This window comes from Schistocerca serialis, chromosome 5, assembly GCF_023864345.2.
Source record: "Schistocerca serialis cubense isolate TAMUIC-IGC-003099 chromosome 5, iqSchSeri2.2, whole genome shotgun sequence".
Lineage (NCBI taxonomy): Eukaryota > Metazoa > Arthropoda > Insecta > Orthoptera > Acrididae > Schistocerca > Schistocerca serialis.
Genome location: NC_064642.1, coordinates 1,783,043 through 1,806,825, shown reverse-complemented (window position 1 = coordinate 1,806,825; position 23,783 = coordinate 1,783,043). Strand labels below are relative to the sequence as shown.

The 23,783-nt window shown below is 40.5% G+C and overlaps 1 protein-coding gene across 4 annotated transcripts in view; it reads right to left on the bottom strand.

The window, feature by feature from the left end:
- The window catches only part of LOC126481554 (uncharacterized), a 148,904-nt gene extending 130,414 nt beyond the window's left edge, over positions 1 to 18,490 (bottom strand). Inside the window, exon 1 of one of the 4 annotated variants that reach the window (XM_050105394.1) lies at positions 18,236 to 18,490. The gene's annotated coding sequence lies outside the window, so the exon portion shown is untranslated. Of the gene's footprint in view, positions 1 to 17,709; positions 17,734 to 18,018; positions 18,036 to 18,235 lie in introns of those variants that run through there. The other 3 variants (XM_050105393.1, XM_050105395.1, XM_050105396.1) reach the window with 3 other exon arrangements.
- Positions 18,491 to 23,783: the final 5,293 nt, after the last annotated feature.

Here is a 23,783-nt window from a genome sequence, read left to right as displayed (position 1 = left end):
TTCAGAGACTCTGAACACTTCAAGAATTGAGAGGAAGTGACAGTTGAGAGCCAAAGGGTTAAGGTCCGGGCGAAGTTTTGGCCTACAGCTACACCATGGAGGTGTACGTGAATGGGCCTCGAGGAGAGGTGGTGAAGGGAAGGACTCCAGTTCAGACAGAAGCGGTCGCACACGAACCGCAATTGTTAGCCCTGACCTGGGACGCCTAGGTGGGAGGTGAACCGCTGTGGTTTGGAAAAGAAGACGGTAATTAGGATGTTCGGGAGAGCTATGAATGTGTGCAATGTAACGGGTGAGCAGTTGTGCACGTCTGATCTTCAATGGAGGGACTCCGGCCTCCACCAGTACACTTGTCACCGAACTCTTTCTAAAAGCGCCTGTCGCTAGTTGAACTCCGCAATGGTGCAATGCGTCGAGCAAACGCAATTCTGAGGGCGCCGCGAAACCATAAATCACACTCCCATACTCAAGACAGGATTGAACAAGGGCTCTGTAGAGCTACAGCGGTGTGGAGTGATCTGCACCCCAGTTGGTGTTGCTCAGGCAGCGGAGGGCACTGAGGTGCTGCCAACACTTCCATTTAAGCTGACTAAGATGAGTAAGTCAAGTCAAACAAGTGTTGAAAAAAAAGACCTAAGAATCGATATGTCTCCACTACAGTGAGTGGATCGTCATTAAGGTAAGGTGCTGGTTCAAGATGAATGGTACGACACCAACAGAAATGCAGGACACACAAGTTCATGGCGGAAAACTGGAAGCCATGCGCTACAGCCCACGACTGCGCCTTGTGGATGGCTCCCTGTAGGTGACGCTCAGCAACATCAGTACTGGAGCAGCAGTAAGAAATGCAGAAGACATCTGCATACAGTGAAGATGAGACGGAGGGCCCAACAGCTTACAAAGAACATTGGTGAGGCTGATGGGCCGATAGCTATTCACATCAAGCGGGTTTTTACCGGGTTTGAGCACCGGAATGATAGTGCTCTCCCACCATTGCAATGGAAAGACACCATTGCACCAGATCCAGTTGAACATGGATGACGAGGATATGTAGCTTGCAGTCAGATGCGAGATGTTTAATCATCTGGCTGTGTATCTGATCAGGCCCAGGAGCTGTGTTGCTACCGAATTAGTTGGTGTGGGAGCAACAGGTAGGGAAATGCCCCCCCACCATCAAGGGAGCAGGTGTAGTTATCCGGCTCGGAGAGGTGACTGCGGCTGGTGGAGCTGATGGTGCCAGAACTGTTGTAGCAGCTGCATAAGATGATGTCATACGTACAGGATGCATGCATTCAAATTTTCTCTTAGCCTCAGTTTAGGTCAGTCGGTCCAGGGTTTTCATGATTTTCCTTTCTTTCTGGAGAATCCTGCAGTCTGGCGAGCAAGGTGAATTATGCTCTAAGCAGTTGACACAGGTGGGAGGCAGGGCACAGAGTATTGAGATGTGATGGGCGTCCGCAATCTCGTCCGGTGACGCTGGAAGTACAGCAGGAAGACATATGGCTGAACTTCCAGCACTTAAAGCACCGCTTCGGGGGAAGGGATATAGGGCTTTACATCACAGTAGTAGACCATCACCTTGACATTCTCGAGCCATGTATCACCCTCGAAGGCCAAGATGAAAGCACCGGTGGCAACCTGATTATCCCTTGGACCCTGGTGGACATGCCGGATGAAATGTACACAGCATCGCTCTAAATTGGTGTGCAGCTCATTGTCAGACTGCAAAAGAAGATCCCTGTGAAATGATGCCCAGGACCATAATTAAGCTCTTATGGGCCATGATGGTTACAGAAACATCCCCCAGCTTGTCACAAGCGAGTAACATCCGTGACTGGGCCGAGGATGCTGTTTTGATCAAGACTGACCCAGATCTCATTTTTGACAATCCCTACAATCCCTCCACCTCCCCAAATTTGTTCTCTAAATGCTCAACAAAAAACTGAGGCCTCATCATCATGAAAGATTCCCCATCAGCTCTCTAACATTCAAGGTACCAGGGTGAATAAGATCTGCTGCCATCCTTAGCCTGACATTCCTGGCATGGTGTGGCCACGGAGGGAAACGATTTGGGGTCATACTTCTCTGTGTTGAATTGAGCTCGTGAACTCTTAGAGACTGCTGGTGTTTCACCACCAGCAATACAGGATGGACTAGCTTCACCGCTTGTCATCTGCCCTGGTGCCACCCACTCCGACCAGGGGCCCTCCCCACAAATGCCACCCAGCCACAGAAAAGGCCATTGCCGGGAGTCCTGATGCCCCAAGGGGATGGGCATCTACCCCTTGGCATATGTGAGGGGGAGGGGGGGGGGGGGGGGGGTTGATGACGCAGGCGTCAGCAGAGTGATCCCTGTGTGGTCAGGGGGGCTACAACTAACAGGATACTGGTGCCCCCACTGCAACGGACTGACTACTCTGCAGGATATCATGTGCAAAGAAGTCCATGGTCATTGTCGATGCAGAAAGCAACACTGCATAGTGCATGGTGGGAAGCGCACCCAGGAAGGCGTGCTTCCCAACAGATGGAAAATGAGCTGGACTGAAGTGCGATGACGAGAAAGTGGGCTAAAGATCTCAAGGTGTGATGGACACAATGCACCATGTAAGGCGCCCTTCCCCAATTGGCTCGCTCTTCAAGAAAATTTTGAAAAATGGAGGTCAAACCCTACAGGGGACCATCACATAAAGGCAGAAACATGCGAGACTCCTTTTAGTCGCCTCTTATGACAGGCAGGAATTCCTCAGGCCTATTCTAACCCCCCGGACCGGCAGGGGGGAGTCCAGTTGAGAGGAAAGGAGAACGGGTAAACAAATAAGTAAAAGGAACATTTGGGTGGCAGGAAGAGTAAAGAACAAGTGGAAAGGAGGGGGGAGGGTGAGAGCAGGGGGTGCCTCAAAGGCACTATGCATGATGGACACCAGCACTACCACCTACTCATCTCGATCCCTGTACCACAACATGATCGCGACGACAGGGACAACACGAGAAGAAAAGGGGGGACAAAATGGCACTAAAGACCAAACAAAATGAAGGAAAAAAATGGGGCAAAACCTGACTGGCGTAGAGTGAGGCCGAAGGCCTCCCAAACCAATGCCATTTCTGAGAGATCTCTGTTGATCCATCATGGACTAGGGACATCAGCTGGTTCAGTAATTGTCAATATCAATAACATTCGCCAGCAACCGTGTAACTACGATGTTATCTTATTTTGACGGCAACCAGATCCACCATCCCACTATGCCACCATCAGGCCTATGCATAACAAAAGTGTGTACATCTAGTGTATATCAGGGTGTACAAAGCAAGCTTACAGAAAGTGACAAGTAATCATAAAAGCGCTTAATACTTCAAAATGAAAGTAAAGGTGTTAAACCAAACCTCTGTGTCCATCCAGCACAATACACTAAAAACATGAACATATTTGTTAGTCATAACACTACTTAACACCACATATTTACAAGAGAACATGTAAAAACATTAAAAAGATCAAAACCAGACAGTATACAAACACGAGCTCTGCTGAAACACAGCGTCCCCCCTCCCCAATATAAAATCCTATATAAATCTTATAGATGAGGACTTACCTTCATTTAAAGTAAAATGTCACACAATTATCTATGACATACAATAATATGCATACTTACGGCCTAGGTACTATCACAACTGCTGATATAATTAGTTCTCACAGCATAAAAACACCTTGAAGCAAAACCAAACAGCGGGACTTATTACACATAGTCCATATCAATTCAGGCAGGCTAGGAAAAAAATCTTACCTTCATAGTCTTGGGTGTCATAGAATTTAGCACATGTTAAAACGAAGGACTAAGTAAGGAACATGAATTTTTTGTTTCCTCCAAAAACATTGCCGGTCTGAGATACAAGCCTCCAAAGATTACACTGCACATACCATTCTGAAGATGCGAATTTTGGAAAAAATTCTAAAATGCTGTATCTCTGGCACATTTCTAGATATTTTTTCATTTTTTTAAATTGAAAGATAATTGCTTCATGATACCAAAGAAATCCTCCATTTGGACTTATCTGTCCAAGCGTTTTTACTACAGCATTCTGAACTTTTTTATAATTTACGGATTTTTATTTATTTATTTTCAAAATGGCAATCCATAAAATTTTGATTATTTTCTGTTGATTAGTACCATTAGTTTTACATTCCCTGAAAAGGAGAGTGTCCACTTTTAGGTTGAAGAGGTTTTATAAACAATTTAAATTTTTGCCATACATAAACCTGTTTTCCTATCACATAACAGGCCCATAAAAATCAAAACATAACCTTATTTAACATAATTTTAGTTTTGAAAGCTGGGTAATGACTCATTTTTCAAGCATTTTAAATGGTTCCAAAATGTATGTGAAAGGTCCAAAGACCTAAAGGTTTCAATTTATACAACTTCTGTGCACTCTGTTTTGTACTGAAATTAGCCAGTCAATGAACTAAAAATGTGTTCCACTGCTTCAGTATCTTCCTTTGATATAGAGTGATGGCTTCCTATTGAACAAATAGGAACTGGATCACTTACAATCCTCAAAATATTGTGAACAGGAAGTGAGCACCAACAGCACTGTTGCTGTCCTTCAGTTGGAAACCTGTAACCAGCAGCTGGTCAGTGTGATAGCATGAGGTTCACTACAATTTCATTTTAACTCATAACTGGTGCCTATAATCTCTGCAATCCACAGGTCACAGTCATATACAAAATACACCACAAGCATCCCCCTTCCCAGGTTGTAATTTTTATTTATTTATTTATTTATTTATTTTATTTACATGCCAAGTTCCATAGGGCCAAATTGAGGAGCAAATCTCCAAGGTCATGGAACATGTCAGTACACAAAATTAAACATAAAAGTAATAACAAATAAAAATTAATGTTTATGAACCCAAAAAAAGTCAGTCCACAAGTTTAAGTACATGCAATCAACAATACAATAAGAATCCGCTTAATTTTTCAAGGAACTCCTCAACAGAATAGGAGTGACCCATAAGAAAACTCTTCAGTTTCGATTTGAAAGCATGTGGATTACTGCTAAGATTTTTTAATTCTAGTAGTAGCTTATTGAAAATGGATGCAGCAGTATACTGCACACGTTTTTGGACGAGAGTTAAGGAAGTCCGATGCAAATGCAGGTTCGATTTCTGCCAAGCACTAACCGAGTGAAAGCTGCTTATTCTTGGTAAAATGCTGATATTGTTAACAAGAAATGACAGTAAGGAATATACATATATATTGAGAGGCCAATGTCAAAATGCCCAGACTCGTGAACAGGGGTCAACAAGAGGTTCATGAACTTTCACAACTTATTGCCTGAGCCACCCGTTTCTGAGCCAAAAATATCCTTTTAGAATGGTAAAGCCCGTGTGGAGTTTGCTGGTCTCCCATCGGGCGCCTCCCCAGGTGGCGGATAGGGGAATGCTCACCAGATATGGTGGGTACCGGGGAAATAAAATACCCGGGGTGGACCAAAACTAGCAACTGCTGCCTTGTAGTATGATATTGGCTTATCAAAGGCTAAAGGAAGAAAACCTTGAGTAAAAATTACCTGGTCCTCCAGGTTGGGGGTTGTGCAGTGGGCCAGCTCCTCACTCACATAAAAACATAAAAATGCTAAAAAACCTAATAATATGCCTCGGAAAAATTGGAACTTTGGACGACGAACTGGCAATGAGAAACGGAAAATTATGTTTGGATGCTGGAATGTGCCAGGTATTTCCACTAAAATAAATTTACTCCCCGCAGAACTTGACATGTTCAACATGGATGTTGTCGTACTCTCTGAAACAAAGAAGAAAGGCCAAGGAGAAGAAGAACTGGATAATTATGTACATATCTGGAGTGGGGTATCAAAAGCAGTAAGAGCCAAAGCAGGAGTCTCCATTATGATAAAAAAATTATGGAAAGAAAGAATCACAAATTGGACATTCATCAATCAACGTATAATAACTGTTGAAATGACATTATTTGCTAGGGAAGTTGTGATTATTGGCGTATATGCACCCACGAACGACACAAAAGATAAGGAGAAAGATACATTTTGGGACACCCTCAGGGAGACTATTGAAAAAATCCCAAGAAGAAAGGAACTGATTATCATGGGAGATCTGAATGGAAGGGTAGGAATAAGAGAATCTTGTAGAATGGTAGGAAAACATGGAGAGGACGAATATAATGACAATGGAGAACGATTGATTGAAATTTGTGAACAATTTGATCTAAAAATTACCAACACATTTTTCAAACATAAGGACATTCATAAATATACTTGGCAACAGAACACCAAAGAACTTCGTTCTATAATAGATTATATTATCATTAGGCAAACAAGTAGTTTCAAGGCAGTAGACGTCAGATCTTATAGAGGAGCCCAGTGTGGATCAGACCACTATCTAGTTAAAATGAAGTCTTTCTGGCCATGGAAGAATGCAAGGAGTGATACAAGTAACATAAATAAAATGAACCAGACTGAGAAAGATGAAAATTTACCTTTTAATATTGACAGCCTACAAGACGAAAGTATCAGAACACTCTTTGCGGACAGGATGGAAAGGAAACTGGTTGAATCATTTGAAGGAAGTACAGAGGAAATATATGACTATATAAAAGCTAATGTGAAAATCATAGCAACAGAGGTGTTGGGTAAAAAAGATAGCAACCACAACCGTGCAGCAGAGTGGTGGTCAGAGGAACTAGAGGTCCTCATTAGAGAAAAACGAAATGCGTTCCTTCAGTGGTTGAATGATAAATCAGAAGAAACAAGGTCAATATACAAGGAAAAGAAGAATGAAGTGACGAAAAAAATAAGGATGGCAAAAAATGAAGCATGGGAAAGAACATGTGCCAAGGTGAATAGCAAATTAGGATTTGGGAGAGCAAAAGAAGCATGGTCAGTATTGAAAGGGCTTCGACAGGATACAAAAAGCAAAACTAATCTCCAACTGATAACACAAAAGGAATGGGAAGAGTATTTCCAAAAATTATTAAATGAGGACAGAGAAGAATATCTAGAAGAAGGAACAGGGGAAGATGAAGGACATGAAGATGATGAGATCCATATTTTAGAAAGTGAAGTACTTCAGGCGTTGAGAACAGGAAAGAATGGTAAATCACCGGGACCAGGCAATATCAATCTGGAGTGTCTGAAATATGGTGGTGACAAAATTGTGAAACTGATAACACAGCTCTTCAACAAAATGATACATGGAGATTCAATACCCAACGAAATGAAGCTAGGTTACATTAATACAATATTTAAGAAAGGGGATCGCAAAAATTGTTCAAACTATCGACGAATTTGTGTTACAAACACATTAATGAGAATTTTTGCGAAAGTAATTAAAAACAAACTGGGAAAAAATTTTAGAACCCAAGAAGAACAATGTGGATTCACGGCTGGGAGATCATGTGTAGACCATATTTTCACATTACGACAGATTTTGGAGAAACATAGGGAAAAATCAAAAAGTATAGGATTAATTTTCATAGATCTAGAAAAAGCGTATGATACTGTTCCAAGAAAATTACTTTGGAGAGCACTACATATGGCAAACATAAACCCTTCCTTGATTAAAATAATACAACAGATGTATAAAGATAACATTTGCCAAGTGAAAGTTGGTAATAAACTTTCACAGAAATTTAGAACAAGCAAAGGCCTTTTACAGGGCTGTCCCATGTCACCATCATTATTTAAAATCTATATAGATATTAGCCTTAGAACATGGTCTCATAAATGTAATAGTATGGGATTAGAAATAAGAGATGGAGTTTACCTACATCATTTATTATTTGCTGATGATCAAGTAGTCGTAGCACAAGATGGGGAGGATGCTAACTATATGTGCAATCAACTAGCAGTAGCATACAAAACTTGGGGTTTGAAGATTAATTACCAAAAAACAGAATACTTGACTAATGATTCAGATGAGCTATACATTGAAGGAAAGAAAATCAAAAAGATAAACACTTTCTGTTATTTGGGATCCATTTTAGAAATCGAGGGAAAATCAGAGTCAGAAATCAATAAAAGAATTAGTAGCGGACGGAGGGTCACTGGGATGCTTAACTCAGTCTTATGGAGCAGGAATGTAATGAGCAGAACAAAAAAATTAATCTACAAATCCATATTAGAGAGTGTGGTTCTGTATGGAACGGAGACCTGGACAATTAACATGAAGCACATTAAAAAATTACAAGCTCTAGAGATGGACTTTTGGAGAAGATCGGCAAGAATCTCCAGGAAAGAAAAGATAAGGAACACCGAAGTAATAAGGAGAATGGAAATAAAAGAAAGAATATATGACGTAATGGATAGGAAGAAATTACAGTGGTACGAGCATGTACGACGAATGGAGGAAGCCAGAATACCAAAATTGATACTGGAGTGGGAACCGGAGGGGAGAAGAAGAAGAGGACGACCTGTGACCACCTGGCTCCAAAATGTACAGCACACAATGAGGAGAATGGGCGCAGAGGAAGAGGACACGCAAGATCGAAACACATGGAGAAATATTTTGAGAGTATAGTTTAAGAACGTTTATTGTTTGTATTGTCATTTCCAGGTAAATTATTATGTTGGAGATAAGCCTCTGTAATGAGGAAAAGCTCAAAATAATAAAAATAAAGAATGGTAAAGGTTACTCCAAAATATAATACCATATGACATACGTGAATGAAAATAAACAAAGTAGACTAATTTTCATGTTGAACAATCACTCACTCCTGATACCGTTTGAATAGTAAAAATGGCAGCATTAAGCCTTTGAACAAAATCCTGAACATGGGCTTTCCACGACAGCTTACTATCTACCTGAACACCTAGAAATTTGAACTGTTCAGTTTCACTAATCATATGCCTGTTCTGTGAAATTAAAATGTCAGGTTTTGTTGAATTGTGTGTTAGAAACTGTAAAAACTGAGCCTTACTGTGATTTAGCGTTAGAATATTTTTACAAGCCATGAACTCAGGTCATGTACTGCACTATTTGAAACCGAGCCAATATTGCACACAACATCCTTTATTACCAAGTTAGTGTCATCAGCAAACAGAAACATTTTAGAGTTACCCATAATACTAGAGGGCATATCATTTATATAAATAAGGAACAGGAGTGGCCCCAACACTGATCCCTGGGGCACCCCCACTTGACTTTGCCCCACTCATATCCCACATCACAGCCATTCTTAACATTGTGACTAATGACCTTTTGCTGTCTGCTGCTAAAGTAAGAGGTGAACCAATTGTGAGCTAGCCTCCGTATTCCATAATGGTCCAACTTCTGGAGCAATATTTTGTGATCAAAACAATCAAATGCCTTACTTATATAAAAAAAAAATATGACAAGCATTCAAAACCTTTTGTTTAGCCCATCCAGTACCTCACAGAGAAAAGAGAATACAGCATTTTCAGTTGTTAAATGACGTCTATAGCCAAACTGTACATTTGACAGCAAATCGTGTGATATAAAATGATCAATTATCCTTACATACACAACCTTTTCAATAACTTTTGCAAACACTGGTGGCATAGAAATAGGTCTCAAATTATCTAAATTATCCCTTTCTCCCTTTTTGTAAAGTGGCTTTACCACTGAATACTTTAACTGATCAGGAAACTGACCATTCTTAAAGGAAAAATTACAAATATGGCTAAGTACAGGGATAACATATGCAGCACAGTACTTTAATATTCTGCTAGGCACTCAATCTTATCCGTGAGAGTCCTTAGTCTTCGGTGATTTAATTATTGACTCTGTGTCACGGAAGAATATTTCAGACATCAATTTTGGAAAGGCATTTGCCAAGAAAGTTATATAATTTCCTGTAGAAACTAAATTTTTATTTAATTCACCAGCAATGCTCAGAAAATGATTGTTAAATACTGTACATAGATTTGATTTATCAGTAACAAATATTTTTACTACGAACTGACTTTATATCGTCGACCTTGTGCTGCTGACCAGACACTTCCTTCACAACTGACCATGGTTTTAATTTTATCCTGTGTATTAGCTATTCTATTGGCATACCACATACTCTTTGCCTTCCTAATAACATTTTTAAGCACCTTACAATACTGTTTGTAATGGGCTACTGTAGCTTGATTGTGACTACTAACTTCCGATATAATTCCTGCTTTGTTCTACAAGATATCCTTATCCCAATAGCCAGCCACCTGGGCTGCCTATTACTGCTAGTACCCCGTTTAGAACGTTCTAATGGAAACCAACTCTCATAGAGCATGAGAAATGTTTTAAGGAAAGCATTATATTTGTCATCTATGTTATCGGCACTATAAACATCCTGCCACTCGTTCCTTGACAAGGTTTCAAAAACTCTTTTGTTGTTGGATTAACTTTCATACATAGTTTGTAACTAAATATAACACTGGTTTGAGTACAAAAGCCTTTTAGTGTTAAAATTTGTGCATCATGGTCTGAAAGGCCATTCACACTTTTACTAACAGAATGCCCATCTAGTAATGAAGAATGAATAAAAATATTGTCTATGGCTGTCCTACTCTTCCCCTGCACCTTAGTTGGAAAAAACACAGTCTGCATCAGATCATATGAATTTAGGAGGTCTACCAACGTCCTTTTTCTTGCACCATCATATACAAAATTAATATTGAATTCACCACATATAACTAATTTCTGGTACTTCCCATAAAGTGAATCAAGAACCCCCTCTAGCTTGAGCAGAAATGCTCTGAAGACAGAGTTAGGGGACCTATAAACAACAACAATTAGAAGTTTGGTTTCACTAAATTCAACTGCCCCTGCACAACATTCAAATATCTGTTCAGTGCAGTGCCGTGAGATGTCTATGGACTCAAATGGAATACTGTTTTTTACGTACATAGCCACTCCCCCACCCCACAAGAAACTCCTTGAAAAACAGCCAGCCAATCTGTATCCTGGTAAAGGAAGCCTCTGAATTGTCAAATTATTTAAGTGGTTGGTTCAATATACTAATAATTTCAGAGTCAACATCTATAAGCAGTTCACCAACTTTATCTCTAATACCTATTACATTTGATGAAAGAAACTAATTCCTTTTCTACTTGGAAACATGACGTCCTCTGAAGGTGAGCCCTTAGTTAGTGGGACTTCCTTTAAGCAGGAATACCTATCAGCTGACTTCAATCCAAAAAAGGTGCAACTCTAACACCAACTACTACAGGAATATTTCCACGAGTGATTCCACCACCACCCACTACACTGTCACCTATAAGCTCAGCCAGCCTCCCCTTCCCATACCTATTGACGTGCATGCCATGGTTAGTGAAACCCAATCTACTGATAGACCTAACTGGCACCACTGAGATGTGACCCATGCCCTCTGCCATCAGCACCTCCCCCCCCCCCCCCCCCCAGCCCCATGTTAACGCACTTAACAGCAGCATTAAGGTGAGGCTGATCATGATGCTGAAACAGTAGCACTAAATGCACATTGTGGCACTAGTTTGAGTAACTGTCTTTATCAGGTCATCACCTACATCATATTCCCCGTCACTGTCAAAACTGTTCCCTGCTCCACCCACTATGACTGCTGATCCTCCTTTGTAAAATTCCTATGTAACTCCCTTAAGCTGTCAGTCACTTGGGCCAACCCTGCACTAGGCTTCACAATGCTGGTGACCTGGTGCTCACTCCCCAACACTTCCTGCAACTGCTGGCCCACAACTGTACCGCAAGAACTACCTAGCAGCAGAACCTCCTTCTTTCTGTTAGACTTCGCAGCTAACCTAGGCCTCCAAATTGCTGAGGACTGCTGCATGTTCCCTACATCTACAGCTACATTACACTCTTCTCCACTCAACTCTGACAGTTTGTCAAATCTATTGCATATACACAAAGTAAAGCTGTCTGATTACCTCCTCTTCCTAACTGCCTTCTTGAGTATTATTCTGAATAATATCCTGCTGTTTCTGAGCTAGGCCAAACAAATGAAATTTCTTCTTTCTTACTCTTTAAAGTGCATGTAATATGAGTTCGCCCATCACTGAGTCCAAAAATGTGTCCTCTGAATTCCTTTCACAGGAGTAGTTTGTTTGAACCATTCTTCTTTTATCTGTTCACGGAATTTTTCAATTTCCTCTTTGGACAAAAGAATGAGGGCTGTGGATGTGTAAGATTTCACGACTCTCGTAAAATCCTCAGTATTCTGAATTACAGCTGTATTTGGTAAGGAAAGATTATGTTTTGTCACATGGTGCTTCACCAGGCTGCCTACATCATCACAAGGCTCCTTCCTGCGACCAGTAGCGCTGCATACCCACTCCGTTGGCACAAGTGACTTTACTCAATTCAAACAGGTGGTAACGATTTTCAAAATGACTAGGAGCACCATCAGAAATAATGATGATCTTCTCTGCCCCGTTTGCAGTTGAAGAATTTTGCACACTGCTAGCAAAACATGTGCTGAGCCAAGTCCTGTGTCATCACTTATAACTGCAACACTTGTGGTCTTGTTTTCAAAACATGTCACTCCTGTAAAAATTGAAACCTGGTCATAACTCCAATGATACCATTGTACTTCTTGTTGGAGAATTACAGACCAGTTCTCAGCAAAATCACAGTGAAGCACTAAACATAGTTCTTCAGCCTGTACACACACTTTTACTTCTGAAATGTGCTGTTGCAATGTCTTCAGATGCTGGTGTGTTACTGCTTTCACTGACCATTTACCAAGTTCAACAATGAAACTGTCAAAGGCAACAGTTTTCTTAATTAGTTTATTTTCCTCCTGTGTCACATAGGTGACGTCTGCAGAGTTATCTGCTACGTCTTCCACGCTAAGTGTCTGTAAGGACAGTTCTCCCTTTCCAGGGTAGTCACCACAATGTTGAAACAAACAAGTCTCTAGCTTTACATCACAGACTACTAATGACTTCACATGCCCAACCAAGGTGTCATACGTCACGTGCTCCAGTAAGTTCTTCACAGTTACCACACAAAGTTCACGTGTGCAGTACACATGTAAACAGACATCTCTAGGTGGGTGTGGAACTACTCACATAGGTTGTAGTGCATAAAATTTTGATCTTTCAATGTGTGAAGTTGTATAGTTGCTCTTATAGACTGCAAAAGTTTCTTTAATATTGCAAGTCATGTACCTTTCACTTTCACAACTTTTTGACCTTCAGCTGTTATAGTTACAGTCTCTTTTCTGTTGGCACTCTGGTGAGAGCAGTCCCTTTTATCTTCCACACAAAATGACTGCACTATTTGAATTTGAGCTGCTTCTACAGGATGACCATAATAGGGATCTGGTCTTCCAAAGACTCCTTTTACAGACCTCACATTTCTTGATTTGTCTACCATGTACTTTGATACTGATGGAACAGGCTTAAGAATTGTTTTCTTTGAAAATGCCTCTGGAATAATAGTTAAAACTTGCACCTCCTCACTGTAGGATGCACAATACTCAACAACTGAATTGATATTTGTGAAAAATTCCTGGCATGAGGTGCAAGAGTGCTTCTGTTCATTTTCTTCTGAAAATGGAATTTCTACTTTGAAGAGTGTGGTCAGCTTTGCTGTAGTGTATTTATCCATAGCTTTAGTAATTTCTCTATGCTACTTCACTGACCACGGTTTCTTAACAGGACTAACACCTACCTCTGTAGTTCACCGATTCAGGATATTTCGGCTAATTCTTCTCTTACTTAAGAGAAAATTAACATGCCAAGAGCATGCTACGAATATCCAGAAATACTTAGTGCGAGGGCCAAAAGGCGGGAGCAGTCGAGCAAAATATGAACCACCATGAGGGGGAACTCGCAACTAAAATACGGAGGCAGCTCATTACAGAGTAAAAAAACATGGGTCAATCTGGTATGACTGATATATAGACAATAGAGAATGGTAGATTCCCACCTGGAGAGGACGAGGGAAGAACGCCATGGGGTGTAAGTCCCTGTGATCATACGTTTATCAGATGAAGGGTGGCCCCCTCAAGAGTCGGCCTATGATGATTAAACCTACCAGTAACAAATCTAGCAGCCTGCCTCTGAATTGCTTCTATGTCCTCCCTCAATCCGACCTGATAGGGATCCCAAACACTCTAACAGTACTCACGAATAGGTCGTATTAGTGTTTTACAAGCGGTCTCCTTCACAGATGAACCACATCTTACCAAAATTCTACCAATGAACTGAAGACGACTGTCCGCCTTCCCCACAACTGCCATTACATGCTCGTCCCACTTCGTACACCACAGCATCATCAGCAAACAGCCGCACATTGCTATCCACCCTATCCAAAAGATCACTTATGTAGATAGAAAACAACAGCGGACCTACCACACTTCCTTGGGCACTCCAGATGATACCCTCACCTCCAACGAACACTCACCATCGAGGGCAACGTACTGGGTTCTATTACTTAAGAAGTCTTCGAGCCACTCACATACTTGGGAACCAATCCCATTTGCTCGTATCTTAGTTGAGAGTCTGCAGTGGGGCACCGAGTCAAACACTTTCCGGAAGTCAACGAATATGGCATTCGTCTGATACCCTTCATCCATGGTTCGCAAGATATCATGTGAAAAAAGGGCGAGTTGCGTTTCGCAGGAGCGATGCTTTCTAAAGCCGTGCTGATGCATGGACAGCAACTTCTCTGTCTCAAGGAAATTCATTATATTCTAACTGAGAATATGTTCGAGAATCCTGCAACAAACCAATATTAAGGATATTGGCCTGTAATTTTGAGGATCCGTCCTTCTACCCTTCTTATATACAGGCGTGACCTGCACTTTTTTCCAGTCGCTCGGGACTTTACGTTGGGCAAGAGATTCGCGATAAATGCAAGCTAAGTAAGGAGCCAATGCAGTAGAGTACTCTCTGTAAAACCAAATTGGAATCCATCAGGACCTGGCGATTTATTTATTTTCAACCCATTCAGCTGCTTCACAACCCCAGGGATGTCTATCACTATGTCCTCCATACGGGAACCTGTACGAGACTCAAATGACAGTATGTTTGTACGATTCTCCTGCGTGAAAGATTTCTCAAATGCTAAATTTAAAATTTCAGCTTTCGTTTTGCTGTCTTCCTTTGCCAGGCCAGACTGATCAGCAAGTGACTGGATGGAAGCCTTCGACCCACTTACCGATTTTACGTAAGACCAGAATTTCCTTGGGTTTTCAGCAAGATCTTTTGCTAAGGTATGACAGTGGTAGAAGTTGAATGCTTCGCGCATCGCTCTTTTTACAGCAGCACGAATCTCTACTAACTTTTGCCAGTCCTCATTCTCCCGATCTTTCTTGTACCACGAGTGCAGCTGCCTTTGCTTCCTGAGCATTATCCGAATTGCGCTGTTAAACCATGGTGGGTCTTTTCTGTCCGTAACCCACTTTTTCGGCACATACTTGTCCGATGCGTGATTTACAATGTGTTTAAAATTTGCCCATAATTCATCCACATCCATCGTACCAGAAATAAATGAAGTGGATTCATTTACTAAATGGGATGCTAAAAAACGGCTTATCTGCTCTTTCTAGTAAGAATACCCTCCTAGCCTTCTTGACCAACTTTTTTTTTGTTACTATAGTCGTAATGACAACATCATGATCACTAATCCCTGTCTCAACACTGACACCGTTGATGAGGTCTGGTCTGTTCGTGGCTACCAGATCTAAAAAATTTACATTACACGCTGGCTGTCGATTTAGCTGCTCAAAACAGTTTTCAGGTAACGTGATCAAAAGTAATTCACATGACGGCTTATCTGTACCACTTGCAATGAATCCATAGACATCCCAGTCTATACTAGGTAGGTTGAAGTCGCCTCCGACTAATATAGCATGATCCGGGTACTTCTGCGATACAGAATGCAGAGTCCCTTTGAATGATTCTAGAACTGTCACGGTGGAACCTGGTGGCCGGTAATAACACCCCACAATTAACTATTTCCCCTAGCCCTGTTAAACGTGTCCAGATAACTTCACAATCACACTCTACTTCGACCTCAGTAGACACAATATTTTCGTCAACAGCAATGAAGACACCACCTCCTACGGTGTCTAATCTGTCTTTCCGATACACGTTCCAACCCTCACTAAATATTTCAGAACTTCCTATCTCGGGGTTGAGCCAGGTCTCAGTCCCGAGAATAATTTGTGCGCCACACGCTTCCTGGAGGGCAGTAAATTCAGGAACTGGAAATACGGAAGCGTCCGATCCCGCCCGTCTGCTTTGACCCATGACGTCACAAATATGGCGGAAACAAAAACAGACACACACACTTTCCACAAGAAGCCTAATGACACTAACGGGACAAGCGCTGGAAATGAGGTGTTTTGGGTGGGGGGCAAACTAAATATAAACAAATTTAGACATCTTGCGTAGCTACAACGTGTAAGTGAAGACAGCCATGCATGAATACCCACCCACCTCCCCAGGGGTCGTAACCCCTGCAACCCATAGAAGATAAAGATGCTTCAGTAGCTGATTAGTGTTTTTTGTCTTTTTTAAAAAAAAAATCTCACGGGATAGAACGAACAGATCAGAAAAGTAAATAAAATAAGATAAAACAGAACTGGAGACAGCCACACTCAAACCAAACTCCGCGCCGTCATGACGTCACACACAACACCCTTACGTCACGGGTCAAAGCCGACGCGTGGGATCGGACGCTTCTGTCAACCCCAGGAACTTTAGTCCGAACACTTTGAAAATTTACGCTAATATCTCGACAGCTGAAGTGTCTTTACACTGAGCGCATCCTGATTTCCCTGCCTGCACGTCAACTGATGAGTGCTCATCAGGACACCTCACACTACAGCCTAGCCCAAAAGAAACCCATGTGCACGCCACAAGTACTCTGCTACCACAGCAGCCGCTTCCTTGTGTAGTGCCCCCTTGACCTATCTAGGGGCGTCCTACAATTCCCCACTCAATAGCGCAAGTCTAGAAATCTGCAGCCAAGACCGTCACAGAGTCGACGAAGCCTCTGGTTGAGACCCTCCAGTGGCTTCAACGACTCTGTGACGGTCTTGGCTGCAGATTTCTAGACTTGCGCTATTGGGTGGGGAATTGCAGGATGCCCCTAGACAGGTGAGGGGTGCACTACACACTAAACACGTTACCAAGTGGAATGGATGCTTCAAAGTTGAGAACCATTAAATATTTCATAACTGCAATACAAATTAATGAAAAAGCAATACCAACTGGCCTGTAAGCAAAATGAAGTGACTAGCAGGAAAAAACTTCAGTTAAGTAAGTTTTCCCATACAAACATTCTTAACCTACCATCGTCTGTCACATTTTTCTTGATAATCATGCAGTGTCATTTCACACACTAATATCCTGCCTTTTCTTGCATATGTTATCTCATCTCACAGGGCAGAGGTTTCATACTACATCATTATGCCTGCACAACTGGTTGCATTATTGTACCCTATATAGTGATCTGTGACTCACATTCAGACCCCAGCATCTCGCAACATTCTTCCACAAAATATTCCACAGTTGAAAGAGTCACAATGACAGGATAAATCATAATTACACAGAGGGAATTTCTCAATGAAACTGTTGCTAACATGTTATTCCTATGCGGATAAGTTCCCCCTGAGTAAAATTTAAATGCCTTTTTATGGAAAAGTAAAATGTGATTACCTATTTAAAGAAATCATAAAGGGGAGAAACACACAACAGAGCCAGTGAATAGCATTCTGCATTACATACCATGATTCTACCACCACACACGGTTTGGTAAACTTGGGAGTAAAAATTTAGATAATTATGCGCTTCATGAATACACAGTTAACGATTAAGTGGCTAATTCATTGCTAAATTTCATCATTTCGTTGTTTTTCTATGAAATACAAAACCACAGGGAAACACTGGTACACAAAATTAAATCGGGCAGAACTACACTTAACGTGTGATGTCAAGCACGCTAACACTTGTGTACTAAACTGTTTTAAAATTGGCTGGCAGCGTCTGCAAGAAGGCACATATAAGGTATTACAGTTCCAAATCTTTATACTCAACATTTCTGTAACTATGTTTATCATGCGTTAGAAATACATTTCCCTAAATTCTGTAAGGAACGATAACATTTAATAACTCATTCCACATGTAATAGTTCGGGTTTTCCCCTCAATTTTAAATATGATGCAATGAATTCCGCTAGACTTCGAAAGTTTACAGACAAATATTACGTGTCATGGAAAGGACCTACACTAAATAAAAATCGAACGATATTCACAGAAAATATTTAGCAGCTGATGTCCTGTTATATGCAGCGTAATGGCAAATACTGTCTCTTTATCTTCGCGTTCTCACGCCTATGCCAGTTTATTTGCACGTTGTTTTGATTGAAGCACCTTTTATCTCTAAGACACACGGTGTTTCACAAGAAACCATGAACAGAGTATTTTCCCCGGTGTTTTTTAATACATCTTCACTAACTATGCATATTCGAACTTTCCGAACTACATCCTCATTCAAACCCGTGCGCACAAACAATTCTACTTACATAGATATAACACTCTCTCCCTCCCACTCACCAAAGTTAATAATATTGTTTATAAATCCTTGAATCATTTTGCATTATGACATAAATAAGACAGTTTATAAACCGGTAGGTAGTACACACAATGTAGATAACATCATTTTAAAATAAATCTTAATTACGTGCAAATTCAGAGAAAATTTATATGCACTCGCACAGACACTACTCCCCTCACACTACCCCTCCTCCACATCTAATACTCTACAAACCATGTAAAATGAATGGCCGAGGTATTTCAGTTGCACCACATTTTAGCGTTTCTTCCCATCCTGTACACGTATATTCCTTGATTGACTCTGTCGACGCTGCAGTTGTCACGTGCGCCTAGATTCCTCACCTAATACTTCTCTTTATTTATTTATATAGTTGGCGCCTTCAAAAGTCTGTCACTTCGGTTGTTCAGAATTTTTGTGACTCTCTCCCATTCGTATTGCCCAATTCAATTCAATCTCTTTATTCACCTGTTAACAATATACATTTTATGGATGCAGTCAATTCAGAGCCAGGGTTAGTTATAACAAAGTAACTTACATTTAACTCATTTACAAACTTACATGAAAATACAATAATCTTACATCAATATTGGTAAATAAACTCCTTTTTTGTATTCAGATATTCTTCAATGTTGTAAAAGCAATGTGTTATTAAAATTGCTTTAATTTTAAAGAAATTCTTTAAATTTGTTTCTTGTAGCAGGCAATGGACTAAAAAGTATTTTGGGTTAATAATGGACACATTTTTGGTAATGTGTTTCTTTGCAGGTGCCTGTGTGAAAGTTATCTCTGTTTCTTGTTTTGCAGTTTTGAATCTGATTGTTCGGTGTTTAACATTCCTAGTGAGTTTTCAAGAAGTACATACATTCATAAATTTATAAGTTAAGAAGTGCCATTATTTTAAATTCTTTAAATATCTCCCTGTATAGCTCGCTATGGGGAATTCCTTTCATCATTACGATAACCCTTTTCTTAAGCTTGAAAGTTCCTTTTGCCATACCATTACTTTCTCAGAAGATCGCTCATTAAGAAAGCTATCTTATTCATGCATTCACAAGCAATATTGTTCGGTATTCGATAACGAACTTTAGTGTACAACCATATAAAGGCAAAGCACAGAAAACTAAACGATAACTGTAAATAACAGTAACTAGCTCCAGTCTTTGAAATTTTGATAATTACAGCATTATGTCTGTTGATATGCTCGGTCTCCGACACGCTCATGATCCAGCACCGTCGTTCTGGCGAGTTTTGTTGCATGACAGTTGTTCTATTTTTCCAACTGCAACCTCATAGTTGCTGTCAGTATGCGGATACCTGTATATTTAGTTTTCCCACTTCAGTTACTAGCTGCTCCATGGTATGTTCGTCCAATGCATGCTGTTAGTGACGAGTATTCGTGTATGCTCCAGGACCAGTAACGTGAGCTTCCATTTCCTTGCCTGTTCCTGCGTCCTTGTCTTGACTGTTGCTGATATTTGCACATGTACGAGTGTAAGTCAATTATTATCTGCAAAGTAGTTATAAAATTTTATTGTAATCAAATAGGAAATTCACAAGAACATCATTTTTCGACATAGTCTCCTTGCGTTTCAATGTAGTTGGTCCATCGTTGTACAAACTTCATGATGCCCTCATAAAGGAAGGTTCTCGGTTGAGCTGCGGGCCAGGAATGCACTGCTTCTTTCACTGCTTGGCAAATCGACGGCCGCTTAGTGCCTGTTTGAATGGACCAAAGAAGGGATAGTCAGAAGGGGCAAGACTGGGACTATATGGAGGACGATCCAGTACTTCAAATTTGAGTTTCTGTAGTGTTTCAGCAGTGTGGGGAGCAGTATGCGGACGGGCATTGTCGGGCAACAACACAACACATTTTGACAGCAATCCTCGACGTTTGCTTCGAATTGTAGGCTTTAGCCTGGCAGTAAGCATTTCACTATAACATACACAGTTTATTGTTGTGCCCCTTTCCCCATAATGTTCCAGTACAGGGCCTTGTGCGTCCTAAAAAGCCGTAAGCATCAGTTTTCCTGTGGACGGTTGGGTCTTGGGCTTTGCGCGGCGAATTTGTATGTTTCCAGTCCATACTCTGCTGTTTACTCTCTTGCTCGTAATGATGGATCCATGTTTCATTACCAGTAATGATCTTGTCTAAGAAGTTGTCCCCTTTGTTACCATAGCAATCCAAATGTTTTTTGCAGATGTCCAAGCGCATTTGTTTACGCAAATGTATGGGTTGTTTTTGGCCCCATCTTGCACAAACTTTATGAAAACCAAATCTGTTGTGGATGATTTCGTAGCCAGAACCATGAGTAATTTGCAGACGATCTGCCACTTCGTCAATAGTTATACGCCTTCTGACCACAAAAAACGGATCACTGAATGTTGCTCTTCTTTGCTGCAAATAGACAGCGGAGCAGCCATGATTAACAGCACTACAGCGATAGCGAAACTAACCTAGCGGCTTGAAAATTGCAAAGATATAACAATACATAAACAAAGCATGCGTCATCAACGTAAAACGACAGTACTACCAAAATGAACAAAAATGTAACAAAATTGCGGATAATAATTGACTTACCCTCATAGCACCCTCACTTAAGCTGTCTGCAGTGGTCCCTACCTTCCCTGCTAAGTTTTGCAATGGCATGTCTGTTTGTGCTGTAATGACAGTGCAGTGGTGGCTGGTGGTTTACGAAGCCATAATATTCGTAAAGACTGTTCAATTAGAAGTTCTCGACCTGCTAATGTATGTAAAATTTTGTGCACTTGTGACCGAGTTTCATCGCTCATGTCTTCTCTGTGAAAATGTTTTGTAGTCGCCGTTCTGGTGACAATGCGTAGCACCGAACGAGGGCTTCCTATAGCAAACTGTAACTTTGCTGTGAAAAGATTTCTTCACGTTCCGCAATCACCTCTAAATCCAGATACGAAACCACAATATTAAATCTATCCATGTTATCGAACACTCGACGCTGCTGAATTACTCATCCGACTAGCGTAAAGCAAGTCTGAGGTCTGGCCGACCAGAACCTTAACATTTCCGTGTCGTTCATACATAATCCCTTCTTGCATATTTACATCTGTAATGTCGTTTTACAGCGAATTACAAGTCGTGGATGGTGATCCAGGGTCGAGCGGTATGTGTTGTTCCATTCTGATTCCCGTTTCCGGCGGTTGTGTCAACGGATCCATTGGTTCCGACGATAAGTCTTCCTATTATCCTTTGTTTTTTTCTTTTCCAGGATCACCCTATGGGAACGTTCTCTTATTCACACATTCGCAATTAATATCGACAAGTATTAGATAATGAACTTTACTGTAGAAGCATAGAAGGGGAAAGCATGGAAAGCTAAACGACAGTGTATATAACAACAATAATTATACTGACAACGACAAAGATGCGATTTATGGTCTATGATGATTTCGCCCACTTATCGTGGTGAAGTGTACTGTGGTGTCGCCACAACAGCACATTGAGCAAGTTGTTCATATAAGCATAATACACACACAACAGCGATTCATTGCTGCAGCAGTCCCGAAGAATTCTTAGCTCAGAATAGAATTTACTTATTTTTTTTGTTCAAAATTTCTAGATGCTTCTCCCATTTCAAGTACTCATCTACATACATGCCAAAAAATTTCGTGTATGGAGCTTGTGCAATAGTATAGTTCCTTACCTCAGCTTTTGTGCTGCTCCTAGCTTTACTTTTAATGTAACTGAAAGTCATCCATACTGCAGACAACCTTGTAGGTGGGGCAACCACAGCTACATGTAGTCATTTTGGGTATTAATAACCACTTCAGCTGAAGCGGTTATTAATACCCAAGATCATCCAAACCGATTTTGCTTACCACTTGTTTAGCAGTATTTGGTGTGGGTTCAGCATACTTGAACAATATTTAAGAATGGGTTGTATGAAGGTTAATTCGTACTGGCCATCACATCACATCACAAACGTTCCACATTGGATTTCAGATGGCCGCATTCACACAGGCTGTCAACGGACCTTCACGTCACGTCACTTCAAGGTACGTCACGTCAAGGTTTCTCAGAAGGAAAGTTTCGACGGCGGCGTTGTCTGCTAACATTGGGAATTAACTTTTTTTCCCTGCACTCGCTCGTGTTATAGGAATGAATTTTGTGCTTTTGTTCCTTCATATCTTAATTTTATTATTATGCTTTCTTTTTGCGGCAAATTACAAACATTCCATTACGACTTCGATATATATTCGACTGGATATTCTTCCATAATATAGGTCAGAAAAAAGCGAAAATTTATTTAGATTTTACAATTACAGAACAGTGCTTATACTCAGAGTATATATATTTGAGAACATAAGTTGATGAAGCAATTTTCATTAAATAATAATTTAAGTGACAAAGTCAACTATAGTGAAGACGAAAAATACAGTCGTTTATAATGCTGTTACTTACATAAGGGAAAAGTGTAATGGATAAGTTATACAGGCTTTCTTTATACCCTAATAAATATTGTTTGATATATTTGTACATATATATTTTCCCTAGTAAATAGATGTTTATGTTTTGTAATGTTGGTTCACTTTTAAGCACTTAAACACACAAAAGTGATCACGAAATACGCTATGAAGTTTGCCTTGATCGTTAATAATCTTTATTTTATTTATTTATATATCCACCTAATACAACATGGAAAGAACTTTCATCTATTGAAATAAATAATATATCCATGTTCCTCAGTCCAGTAAGCCCAACAGAGCTCCTAAATACCATTAATTCACTGAAGAGTAAGTACTCAACTGGTATTGATGATATTCCAGATTATATTATAAAAATAACAGCAAGACAAATACATTCACCTTTATTGGACATATGCAATTCATCCTTGTCATGTGGTGTCTTCCCTCAGCAACTGAAAATGCAAAAGTAATACCCCTATATAAAAAAGGTGATCATCAATGTATGGGTAACTATAGGCCTGTGTCTCTATTGTCAGGGTTTTCGAAAATTATTGAAAAAGTGTTCCTTTCAAAACTAATTACATTCTTCGACAAGAATAATATTATTTCTGGATGTCAACATGGCTTCAGACCACAGAGAACAATTGAAACTGCCACTTTCAATCTGATAAACCATGTCGTAAATGCAGTGGACAACCACAGAAATATCTCAGGTTTATTCTTGGACCTAACAAAAGCTTTTGATGTGATTGATCATTCTATACTCCTGAGGAAGCTCGAATGGTATGGTGTAAGAGGTGTGCCAA